General features: G+C 34.7%; 1 long non-coding RNA gene across 1 annotated transcript in view; it reads left to right on the forward strand.

Moving 5' to 3' along the window:
- LOC131407199 (uncharacterized) overlaps positions 1-12,139 on the forward strand; it is a 173,668-nt gene extending 161,529 nt beyond the window's left edge. The window contains exons 4-5 of the long non-coding RNA XR_009220463.1: positions 11,039-11,099; positions 11,415-12,139. This is a non-coding gene — a long non-coding RNA (uncharacterized LOC131407199). The remainder of the gene's footprint in view (positions 1-11,038; positions 11,100-11,414) is intronic.
- Positions 12,140-12,623: the final 484 nt, after the last annotated feature.

Below are 12,623 nucleotides of genomic sequence, written 5' to 3' on the forward strand. Positions count from 1 at the left end.
GACCTGAATTTCATGAAAAATTGTGGCAGTCTTATGTATCATATATTAACTAAAGAATAGCTGTCAGTTATTATTAGAAATAACGTATCCAAATTTGAAATGTACATGGTAACAATAGCTATTGTCCGAAGAGATTTATATAGATTGATGTTATCGTTTCTGTCTTTTCTAGAAGTTTCAAGTTAAAGTGTTTGTCCATGTTTAAATATTTCTTCATAATTTACTGATTACTATGTACAGCATTGATTGTTCTATGTGAGAAAAAGCCATAGTTCCTCAAACAGTTTATAAACACAAGTAATTTCCAACAATTATGAGAGTCAAAAAGGTGGCCTGACTAACCTAGGGAAGAAATTGCTTTTACTTATCTGAATGCTATAGCAGTTAAGCCAGGTCAAGCCAGCTGTTAACATCGGTGCTGCTTTCTTGGTAGAAGGTGCCATGTCTTTGCGTGCTTACAGTAGCTAAATAATGGCCTCTCAAATATGTCCATATCCTAATCCCCAGAATCTGTGAATATGTTACTTTATATGACAATGCGATTAAGAATCTTGAGAAGGAGAGATTATCCAGGCGAGCTCAATATAATCACAAGGGAGGAAGGAGAATCATAGAGAAGATTCCAGGATGGAAGTGGAGTTCAGAGATAGAGATGGGAAGATGCTACACTGCTGGCTTTGAGGATGTGGGATGAGGGCAGAAGCCGAGAAATGCAGGTGACCTGTAGAAGCCAGAAAAGGAAGGGAGATGGAATCTCCCCTAGAGCCTCCAGGAGCACAGCCCTGCTGGCAAGCTGATTTTAGACTCTGACTTTCAACACTGTGAGAGAATAAATGTGTGTGTGTTAAACCACTGAGTTTTGTTACAACAGTAACTAGAAACCTATACAGTGTTGAACAATAATAATAGATATTTTTCTACCTCTAATTTTATTTATTTATTTATTTTTCCCCAAAGCCCCAGTAGATGGTTGTATGTCATAGCTGCACATCCTTCTAGTTGCTGTACGTGGGGCGCGGCCTCAGCATGGCCAGAGAAGCGGTGTGTCGGTGCGTGCCCGGATCTGAACCCGGGCCGCCAGCAGCAGAGCGTGTGCACTTAACCGCTAAACCACCGGGCCGGCCCTCTACCTCTAATTTAGGTCTTGAGGTTGCATAGTGGAGTCTGAAAAGGCATATTTAATACAGCTAATGTTTCTGTGCTTGAATACGAACATAAAATTCAACGAATACCTCTTGGTTTGTGAGGGTCTTTAGAAGATAAAGCGAGCAAGGGAATGAATTAAAATACTGGATCAAATGAAATTCAAACTTCTTGGTATGTCACTAAAAGCCTCAAGGAAATTTAAAATTTAAAATCTGGGAACCACTTGAAGATTTTTGAAAACAGTTCCAGTTGTGTGATGATTTTAAATATCTGGTTACTTTATATCAATGTAGGTAACGCAAAGCATTTCCTATAGTTTGCGCTTAATCCGTATCCTTGGTGCTCTATACAAACAGGCTTCAGTGACCTCCTTTTACTGTCCTTAGTACATACCAAGGCCTCCCTTGTTCTAGACACTGTACTCGAAAGTGTTTTATTAATTGTATGCTATCCCAAATGCCACAAATAATAACAAATTTAAAAATGTTTATTACTTTGGACAAGAGCCAATTAATAATTATGGCCCATAAAATGAGAATGTGTTAGACAAGTATTGCTAAATGAGTTTGGTGTCACAAATACATCAAATGGACACATTTTGGAGTCTGTGGTTTTTCTTCATTAGCTTGGTATCTAGGATATTACATCTCAGGGACTGTGTTCACAGGAAATCTAACCTTAACCCTCAGCAACAATAGTGAAGTCACTACTAATTTGGTTCAGATGTAACTTTTTAATATGCAAACAATGCATTTACGCATTGTGTGTTGAAATGAAATGTTTAGAACTCTTTAGTTGAAACTAAATTTTAGTCTCTATAGTTAAAGGCAAGCTGTTTTTATATTTTATATTTCTGTCTTTTTCAAGTAAACAAAATTAAATCATCTCAATTGGACAAAATAATTCCTAGAAACAAATGAATTTTCCTGATGCTGTGGACATGACGACAATCATGATTCATGATTCAGAACTGATAATTTTATTTTTTAAAATTGGTTATTGTTTATATTATCTTTCTGAGATGTTAGTATTACAGATTCTCATTCAGCTTTAGGGGAGAGACAATAAAGAACTGTAAATGATCATTAGTTAGGAAAAGTGGTCAAGGAAACTAAAGTTGGGTGATTTATTTTAGACACAATTTCTTTTAGTTTGAAGACATCGTCTCACCTTGTTCCTATTTCTATTCTGTTAATAGTAATTGTCCACTAGTCACTTTGAAGAATCAACATATGACTAAGTTTTTATAACTGTAACAGTGATAACTATTTCTCTCATTTATGTCTGTGTTATGAAAAGTGAATATTACTGCTTGAAGAGTATGTTGTCTTTAAGAGATTTGTTACATTAAATATATTTAACAGGGTGATGACAATTATTTGAAGATAGAATATTGACTTTAAATTTTTCAGAATAAAAATAGAGGAAAAGTTCAATAATTCTACACTTTAGCAAAACTATTTTCATTGTTGTATGTTCTCTTTGAAAGATTTTCCATACACAGAAGAGTATTTCTCACAAAGAACACACACATGCACACATAGATACACACACACACACACAATTTTGTATCCTGCTTTATCCTATGTAATACTGTATGAAAAGGATATTACCATGGTGCCACTTACATTTCATTAAGTATCATTTTACCAAATATAATATTTCACCTTGGGATAAAAAGTTTACTCAATATTGCTTTTTAGAAAGATTTTTTGAGGTCCCTAGTCTAATTCATTCTCCCACTGCTCCCTAATATTCCAAAGGCTTCAATGTGCCGCCTGAAACTCACAAACTGTTATTAACAAAATGCTCTATATCTTTAACTTCTGCCCTGCATATTTAATCATTTTTCTCTGAGACAGCGCTTTCAAGTGGGGATTGTATTTTTTCTCCCACATCCTATCTATTACAAGTCCTAAAGATGGAGAAGGTATTCTTCATAATTGTAATTACCTCTTTCTGACCATCAAAAAGCCCAACCCCTTTGAAGCGTGGGCCTCATGCAATCTAAGGCTGGTCGCTACCAATCTTGCAATCACATCCCCATCTTTACTGGAGATTTTAGCCTCTTGTTCGATGACTTCTTTTCCACTGTTACTCCTTTTATCATTTATTGAGACTTCGACATGCACATAAATTATTTGTCTGGTTCCCTGGATTCTTTCCTCATTTTTCAATAAAACTTGTTTGACCCCACGTTATTCTCCCTCTCCCGTAGTCACATCTTAGATCTCATCCTTTTCAATATCTGCATCAGCTCTGAAATCTCAGTTTCAAACAGTCCCACTCCTGACCCCCACTCCTATTTCTCCAATTCACTTACTCTAGCCTCAATGCTAAGAAATATGACCTTGTCAAGACCTAATATCCATTTACCCAACAGCTGTTATTTTATCGCCAGTCCAGTTCTCATCTCTCTCTTTACTCAGCTTAAATTCTATGACCCATCACATTAATCACTCTAATGTATACCCCTTCAACTACATGTGCCCTTAATCATACTCAGTTGCGATTTCAGAACTAGAGTTATTACCCAACTTTCTTACTATTCTACATTTTCACTTATGTGGAAGGAAGTGGAGGCTAAAAAGATATATACGCTCTTACCTTAAATTTAACATTACCAAGATCAACAGATCCTTCAGTACTATCTGTCCATCCTAATACTTTTCCCTTATTGATAATGTTCTTTTTCACCCTTGGAGCCAACTGTTTCATATCTCACCCTGCTTTCTCAAACCATTTTACCCCCACTTCCTTCCAGTGACAATTTACTTTTTATTTCACAGAGCAAATAGAAGCAATCAAGAGAATTTCTCCATCCTACTGCCAAATATCTGCATGAGGACTGACACAAAACTTAAGTGCTTGGCATACCTACTCAAGAATGTTTCTTTGTCATTATCACTTCTCTCTTTTAATTCACATTTTTCCCACTTCGCTGGATCATTCTCACCAAAATAAAAACTTGGTTTATTATTATTCATCTTAAACATATTTCCTTTAACTCACACCACTCTCCAAGCTTAATTTCCCTTTACAGGAAAGCCCAAAGCCCAAAGCCCAAAGGGGCTTTTCCCTTGTCTAACAAGAGAAGTCCTTGTATATATCTTATCAAATGTTATTGACCTGCTCGATTCTTTGTATCTGATCCATTCCATGTAGACTAAAGACCAGAATTGAATCAAGCCTCTTTTCTAAGCATCACGTCAAGAAATATAGCTACAGGGAAGTGAATACTTGATCTGATATAGTGATTGAAGAACTGGACTCTTAAAAAGTTTCATAGCAGGAAGAAGAGAGAACAATTTGGGCTTCCATGTTCAAAAGAACTCAAAATCAGGACAACGGCACTGTCAGAGGGCAAAACTCAGTCAACTACTTTCTAAATTAGTTTCTTTCCTCCCTAGGAATAAAGTTTTAAGTTTAAAAAATCAGACCTACTTGTTTATAATTAACTATATCAAATTCCTTTTTTACATGATTATACATCGTTTGAGTTTTTATATAATTTATTATCCAATCTTGAACCATTTTGAAAGTGAATGGAAAAGGGCAAATGTGAAGTCATGTGAGATGCTGGGGCTCCTCACTGTGCGTTTATTATGATGCTTGTAGCATGTCGAGAACCATTCTGAGTGGTGGCTTAATCTTACATCCACTGTAACTCAGCAGCTTATCTCCTTCTCCTTATTATCTGACTTTCCCCTCAGGTAGTCATATCACAGCATCATAACAACCATGCAGAGATGGTGCTGGGGATATTTCTCTCTCTCTCTCTCTGGTTAGAAAACAGATTCATTTCTTATCATTTAACCTTTTTGTTTGCACTTCTTGGATAGAAACACACTGGAAACAGATAGTGAAATATAACTTGAACTGACAATTTTTTTTCCTTTAGAAAGAACTGAGAATGTAGTACTCCTAGATATTTATTAGATGATAAAAGCAAATATTTATATTTTTAAAAGCCTAACAGTCTATCATTATTCTCCAAAGATCAAATTTCATGAAAGGCCTTTTTTTCCCCACAGTTAATAATGGGACATGTTGGTTTCAGCCTTTTTAGAGAAAGAACAGGGATGACTAATTCACAAATGCACATTTATCTTTCATCCAAATATATGCTGATTGAGAATTGAAGGTTTTAAAAATCAAATTGACGTATTATCCAGTCAAAAGTGATTGACTGCTATCTTACTAGTGAATTTCCTCAGTCTTTTTGAATATTGTCATTCAAATACCAATTTTCTAATAATAAAAATCCCATTTAATTTAGTATTTTCTTTCTTAGGCATACTTTCATACCCATGCCCCAGTTTTGAGGAGAAAATAAATGAAATTTTATGGACTTTCCCTATCGAGAAAAGAGGAATTTAGAATGTAGTAGCTATACTCCAGAGTTCACTCCATTAATGTTATAAGTAGAAAAAAATACTGCAGTATTTTATGCCTTCTTTACACCCACTCACCAATTTAAGCAACAAAATACCTCAAAAAGCTAGAGGCACTAAAATTTCATTGATTTAATTGAGCCAGGAGCAGCAACCAGATTTTTTATCTTTAAAAGCAGATAACACTGCATCTGTCTTATTCAACAAATGGTACAGTCTCTGGAAAATAAGAGATGTTTAATAAGTATTTTTGAATGAATTGATAAACATCAATAATCTGGACACCAAGAGACAACATGATAACAGATAGATGGTGGGGGGGGGGCGCTTGAATTTGTGAAATACTCCAGAGATTATTCCAAACTCTCTCTGAGTGGGAAGGAAGCATTTGGAGGGACTACACATATAGAAGTGCCTTTTCCTCCTGATTAATACAATGGGACTTCTACAATGAGAGGAGAGCTGCTGCTACCTAATGTAGTCCATTTGGTCACTGTATTAATTGGCTTGAGCTGCTATAAATCAAAGTACCATAGACTGGATGTCTTAAACAACAAAATCTTATTTTCTCACATTTCTGGAAGCTGGAAAGTCTAAGATCAAGGTGCTAGCAAATTTGGTTTCTGGCGAGAGCTCCCTTCTTGGTTTGTAGACAGCTGCGTTCTCTCTGTGTCCTCATATGGCCTTTCCTTGGTGTGTGCAGAGAGACAAAGAGAGAGAGAGAGATCTCATCTTCTTATAAGGTCACCAATCCTGTCAGATTAGGATCTCACCCTTAGATGTTATTTAATCTTCATTACATCCTGAAAGCCCTGTCTCCAAATATAGTCACATTGAAGGTTAGGGCTTCAAGGTATGAACTGGGTGGTGGTGGGGGGAGGTGGTGGGAAGGTGCACAATTCAGTCCATAGTAATCATTTTTCCTCTCAGTTCTGCCACCTTATGAGTCCTTCAGCATCTATTAATAGCCACATCCTCCCTCTACCAAACTAATTCTTCCTTACAATGTAACCCAAAGTATTTAAGTATTTTTAGAAATATTTTTCTAATTATGAATCTAATCATGTCACTTCATTTCTTAATGTCATTTTAGTGACTGCTCATCACCAAACTCCTTAACAAGAACTAACTGCATCTACTATCTCATCATACTAAATTATTCCTGGCCCTATCTCATAGTTTCCATCTCTTGAGCTGGCGTTTTAAGCAGGATATACATATCTCCAAATGGACATTTCTGTGGCAGACTATAAAAAGACTAGAAAAAGAATGAATTTGGAATATCATTTGTTTTTTAAATATCAGTTTCCATATTGATAAAAGAGAAAGAGTCAATTTATTTTTAAATTGCTGATAAGAATACAAAATGGTACAACACTGCTGTGGATAAACTTAGCAATTTCTAGCAATATGATATAGTCAATCGCCCTTTGACCCAGAAATTTCACTTCTAGGAAGCTCTGTCACTTGGCAGAATTAGGAAAAGATACATATGCAAAGCTATCCATTAAAGCAACAATTTTAACATTCTGGAAACAACCCAAATGCTCATCCATCAGGTACTAGTTAAATCAACTGTGGTACATCCATATAATAGTACCATACAGAAATGAGGACTATTACTATTCACCACCATAGAGTGACCTCCAGAATATATTATTAACTGTAAAAAGAAAGGTGGAGAAAAGTATGCATAGAATGCTACCAATTATCTAAAGGGATATGTGCATATTTTTGTGTGGGCATGACTATATTTATCTATATTTTTGGAAATGGAAGAAAAAAACAAAAACTGAAAACTGGTTACTGTTAGTTATAGGAATGGAACAGTCTGGAAGAGCTAGAGACAGTAGATGCACTTTTCTGAATATATCTTTTTTCTAATGTTGACTTTGGAACAATGTTATTATTTTAATATTTATAAGACAAATTTAAATAAAAGCAACACCTAAAATTGAAAGCAAAATGAAATGAATGAGCCCATGTATCAATTCAGAGTTTTTCCACACAGGGAGGTATTCCTTGAAATGATTTTAAACCCAGTAATTAGTCTGCTTGCCTAGTGGAGTATTTAATATGGACATAAGAAGCCAAAAATAAATTAAACTATTTTAGCAATCATACTGTAAGTTGAAGTGTGGCGATTGCTATTCCGAGACAATGGTCTATATATTTGTAATATATATATTATATACGCTATATGTGTGTGTGTGTGTATTTTGTAATAAAGAAAATATATATGTTGATGTTTAGGATAGGATTTTGAGCATGGGAAAAAGATGATACACTTGTAAAATTGAAAGGATCAAGTAAAAATCTTGTAGTTCTTAATTTAACTGGAAGTATCAGTATGAACTAATAATGTATTTTAGCAATTAAAGTAAGAATTTATTCATCTCTGTTCACTGAAAAAAACCTAGAAAAAAATGACCAACCTCTAGGAACCCTTAGCCACCTAGGTTATAGTATCTATATAACATTTTCCAATAAAAGGAATAGTGCTCCTTGGAGAAATGTCTTGTTTCAGTTCTGGGTTAGGATATAAAAAAGCATGCAAGATAATTCTGGAGCATATTATCATATCAGACAGTAAGAAAGTTATCAAAGACTCTTGGTAGGGTCTTGGCAGAATTATTCAGAGGCAAACGTGAAGAAAACGTCCCTTGTCAAAGAAGAGACAATTCAAAATTAATGAGAGTAATAATTTCAGTGGTTTGCAACTCATCAAATACAATTAAATGCATGAGTTCATAAGGATACATAAAGTAGCTTTGGATTATGCTAGGAAACCAATTCACTACTTTATTTTATTTTTTTCCAGCTTTATTAAGGTATAATTGACAAATAAAATTGTGATATATTTAAAGTGTACTATGTGATGATTTGACCTATATATACACGTTGTGAAAAGATTACCACAATCAAATTAATTAACACGTCCATCACCTTACAGTTACCTTTTTTTGTGAGAGGAACACTTAAGATCCACTATCATAGCAAATTTCAAGTATACAATACAGTGTTATTAAATATAGTCACCATGCTGTACATTAGATCCTCAGAACTTATTTATTTCCAATTCACTATTTTAAAAATGGAAGATAAACAAACATTTATTTTGCTTTTCTTGTAAAAACCATACCTCGCATAACCATGTCACTGATGATTGAAGTATCTCTTGATAAAAGTATTCCAGCTAATAATTAAAGAAAATAAAGTACAATTGAAATATTACTGCTATCCAATCCCCAAGAGAAAGTAAAGGGAGGGAGACATATAGATTGGAAGAGATGTAAGAGATAAAACAATCAGTTGAAATTTATGGACTGTATTTGAATCCTGATATAAACAAACTGAAAAAAATGAGACATTCAGAGAAATTTTAACATGAGCTGGTGTTTGATGAAGTTAAGGAATTATTATTAATTTTATTTTAGGTGTGATAATAGTCTTGTGTTTATGATTACAAAAGCATTATCTTTAAAGATACATACAGGAATATCTATGAATGGAAAGATATGAGTTGTATCTGTTTCAAAAGAATCCAGAGAGTAGAGAGGGTGCTTTGGTTAGAGATAATGAAACAATATTGATTGTGAACTGATAATTATTGAAACTACAAGAAGCAACTTTTATATTTTTTGAAACTTTTCATAGTAAAAATTAAAAGTTTTTGATAGTATTTTCAAGTGTTGGGAGGATAAAACTATATAAAGTATGGATATTCATTTATGGGAAAATAATAACTTCCCTGCTTTTCTTAAAAGGTTATGTGCAAGTTAACTTTGGAAACATCTAAACCCCATGGAAATATAAGAATTTACTTATAAAATAAGTATAAATTATGCATTAAAAAATTACCCATAAGTATTAATGTATGCTATTATTATTTAAGCTCTGTATTCAAACAACAAATGTGTTGTGGAGATAACTTGAAAAAAATAAATCCAAATAGCACACACTTATATGGAAATACTTACACCCTGAAAATAATGAAACTGCCAAATTTATTACTTAATACCAATGTTGTTGGGCATAATCCTGATGTGACCTATAAAAGGAATGTGATTTGTCTGTTTCTTCCAGGCTTTCAAATAGGCAGTTTACTGAAAATCTAGATATTTTGATGTAATCCAACTGCAAACCAAGTGAAATTTTCAAAAGAGTAAGCAATAAAGGGGCAAGTTATGAATCAGCACCAAATCTTATTACAATCATATTTGTATGAAAAAGAATAAAGCAGGTGCATTTCTTCTTGGAATAGTGAATGAATTACAGCTCCAATAGAAACCCTTGAAGTTTTATTATTTAAATTTTGGATGTGTCTAAGTAGACTCTTCTAAGCCCAGTGACAAAATTCACCAAGTAGAAATCAGACGACTAATTCCATAGTTCATTCCATGCTGTGCGCAGAGACCTCTAATTAAGTACCTTTTCCAGCCATTTCACTGTAGCAGGAGCCTTGGTTTGGACTTAATATTGTTCATTATTATATTTGTTCAAGTACCTCATATAGTGCCCGGAATGGAGTGTTTGCTCAGAAATTATTTATTGAATATCTGATGAGCGTTTTATCACTCCCTTAGAAATAACTTTCCTACTATGTGTCTTGATGGGATGTGATTGGATAAGTTAAGGTACTATTAGCTGATGATTAATTTCAGGTATAAAACTTTCAATGCAAAATCTTATGCAAAGAATGAACCGCTTATATTGGAATTTGGCTAGTTGAGAGAAAATTTGGAGAGACACTTTAGGTAATTTCCAGAAATCCTTTAATAAGATTATATAGATGACTGTCCAAGTAGCATTCTTAAGGTTAAGACCAACCTCTGGTAAATAATTGCCTTAGTTCCCTGAATTACCTATAAAACAACAATGAGGTAGAAATGCTATGGGTAAAGCTAATTCAATTGCATACATATCAAATTAGATACTTATTACAGTCACTAGATTTCCCTCTGCACTTCATGGAGATATACCTAAGAGCAATAAAAGGTAGCTAGCTGAGGGGCCGGCCTGGTTGCACAAGTGGTTAAGCACGTGCTCTGCTGTGGCAGCCCAGGGTTCGCCAGTTCGGATCCCAGGTGTGACTGACGAACCGCTTGGCAAGCCATGCTGTGGCAGCATCCCATATAAAGTGGAGGAAGACGGGCACGGATGTTAGCCCAGGGCCAGTCTTCCCCAGCAAAAAAAAAAAGAGGAGGATTGGCAGATGTTAGCACAGGGCTTATCCTCCTCACAAAAAAAAAAAAAAGAAAGAAAGGAAAAAAAAAAAGGTAGCTAGCTGAGATAGTTTTTTGAATATGTTTTCCTCTCAATGGGTTAAGCAATTGTTTTCTTGAAAACAGCAAACACTGTATTTATGCAGCAATTGAAGTATGCATTATATGTGGCTTTTATTAAGCATTAAATGGGAAAGATAGTTTGATTCACCAAAAAACTACTTTAGAGACCTTAACCAAAGACACCATGTTTCTTTATTTTTATTCCTCTAGGCAATGAACTTGTGGGCAGCACAAAGTAAGATGAATGACAGAGCTATAGACTATAGCTGAGGTAAGAATTACATAATTGCAATTCACACAGATAACATTTTCCTGAACTGCCACTACCTCCCACAGTTGATATCCTCCATTTCTGAAATTATCCTACAGTTTTATCTACCAATGGGCTATAATAAAATTCAGAGAAATGTATAGTTGAGAGTTGAAAAGATACTAAAAAAATAAATACGCCTTGCTTTGATTTGCAATTTCACTATATAAAATCAATAATCCAAAAGATTCTCTCTCTCTGTGTTTTCTAACACTTGACAGATAAATAAAGGTTAGTTTCGATGAAATTGTTTTAATTACACAATATTTTTTCCAGGCATGAGAGTAATATCAAGGCTTGGAGCCATCACACCTGGGATAACATTCTGGCTGTCGCTTATTAAATACTGGGAATATTAAACTGGTTGCAACTTCCCTGAGCTTTTGACCACTTGCTGTATTATGGAATGATAGAAGTACAGGACAAAAGTCTGGAATGGGGGTAAAACTTTGCTAATTCAGTCCAAGCAAACTCCCGGATAAACCACCAATCAAAAAGAAACAGATGCTGAGGCATGAACTTCTCTTTCCACAGTTTGGATCTATATAATGTTCTCAAGGGTCATTTTCTTTGATTTAGTAAATGTAGCCTAATTGCAAAACTAAGCATTTTCTCATTCCCTTAGGATTAGCTTCTTTACTATATTTCTTGATGGGAAGTATATTTCTTATATTTCTGTGGGGTTTAGATGTTTCCAAAGTTAACTTGCATGTAACCCTTTAAGAAAAGCTGGGAAGTTATTATTTTCCCATTTTAGAAACGAGGAACCTGATGCTCAGAGATGTTAAGTAGTTTGCCCAATAATTGACACCTAATAAATGACAAAGTCATGTCTTCTAACACTTTCATTTCACTCATTTACTTATCTATTAATTTAATCAATAAATATTTATGTGACACATTCTGTGTTCCAGGCTGTATATGAAACGTGTGTATGACAATGAACAAGGTGGGGAATACAGACAATAAATCTAATCAGACAAATAAATACATAATTATAACGTGACAAATGTAACGAATGACAGAATAACATATGAAGAACTTTCTAAATGAGAGACTTTTTAGCAGAAAATAGAAATATGTGAATGAGCCAGACAAGAGAGGATGGAGCGTGTATTTCAGGCATATAGAACAATATTTGTGAAGGCTTCTCACCTGATCATTTCTATTGCCCCTCAACGCCATAGTCAGAATACTGTATGTGCGAGGGTGAGTGGGTGGGTCTATGCCTCTACTGCGGGCCATGGCTTCTCGAAACTCCACTAGCTGTGTCTAGCAATGTCTTTAGTACAGCTTATTTGTGAATGTAGAGTGGGATGGATGGGAAAGGGAGAAAAGAGAGAGGACTTATGTTTGGTGCCCTTTATGTTCATGTTGAGAGAATTTAGTCATCAATGATTTCCACTCCACTCTGCTAGCCCTGTGACTTTGGCAAGACCCAATCATCTAGTGTGAAGGGAAAGGGTCAATATCAGCAAAAGTCTA

The sequence above is a fragment of the Diceros bicornis genome, chromosome 6, assembly GCF_020826845.1.
Source record: "Diceros bicornis minor isolate mBicDic1 chromosome 6, mDicBic1.mat.cur, whole genome shotgun sequence".
Lineage (NCBI taxonomy): Eukaryota > Metazoa > Chordata > Mammalia > Perissodactyla > Rhinocerotidae > Diceros > Diceros bicornis.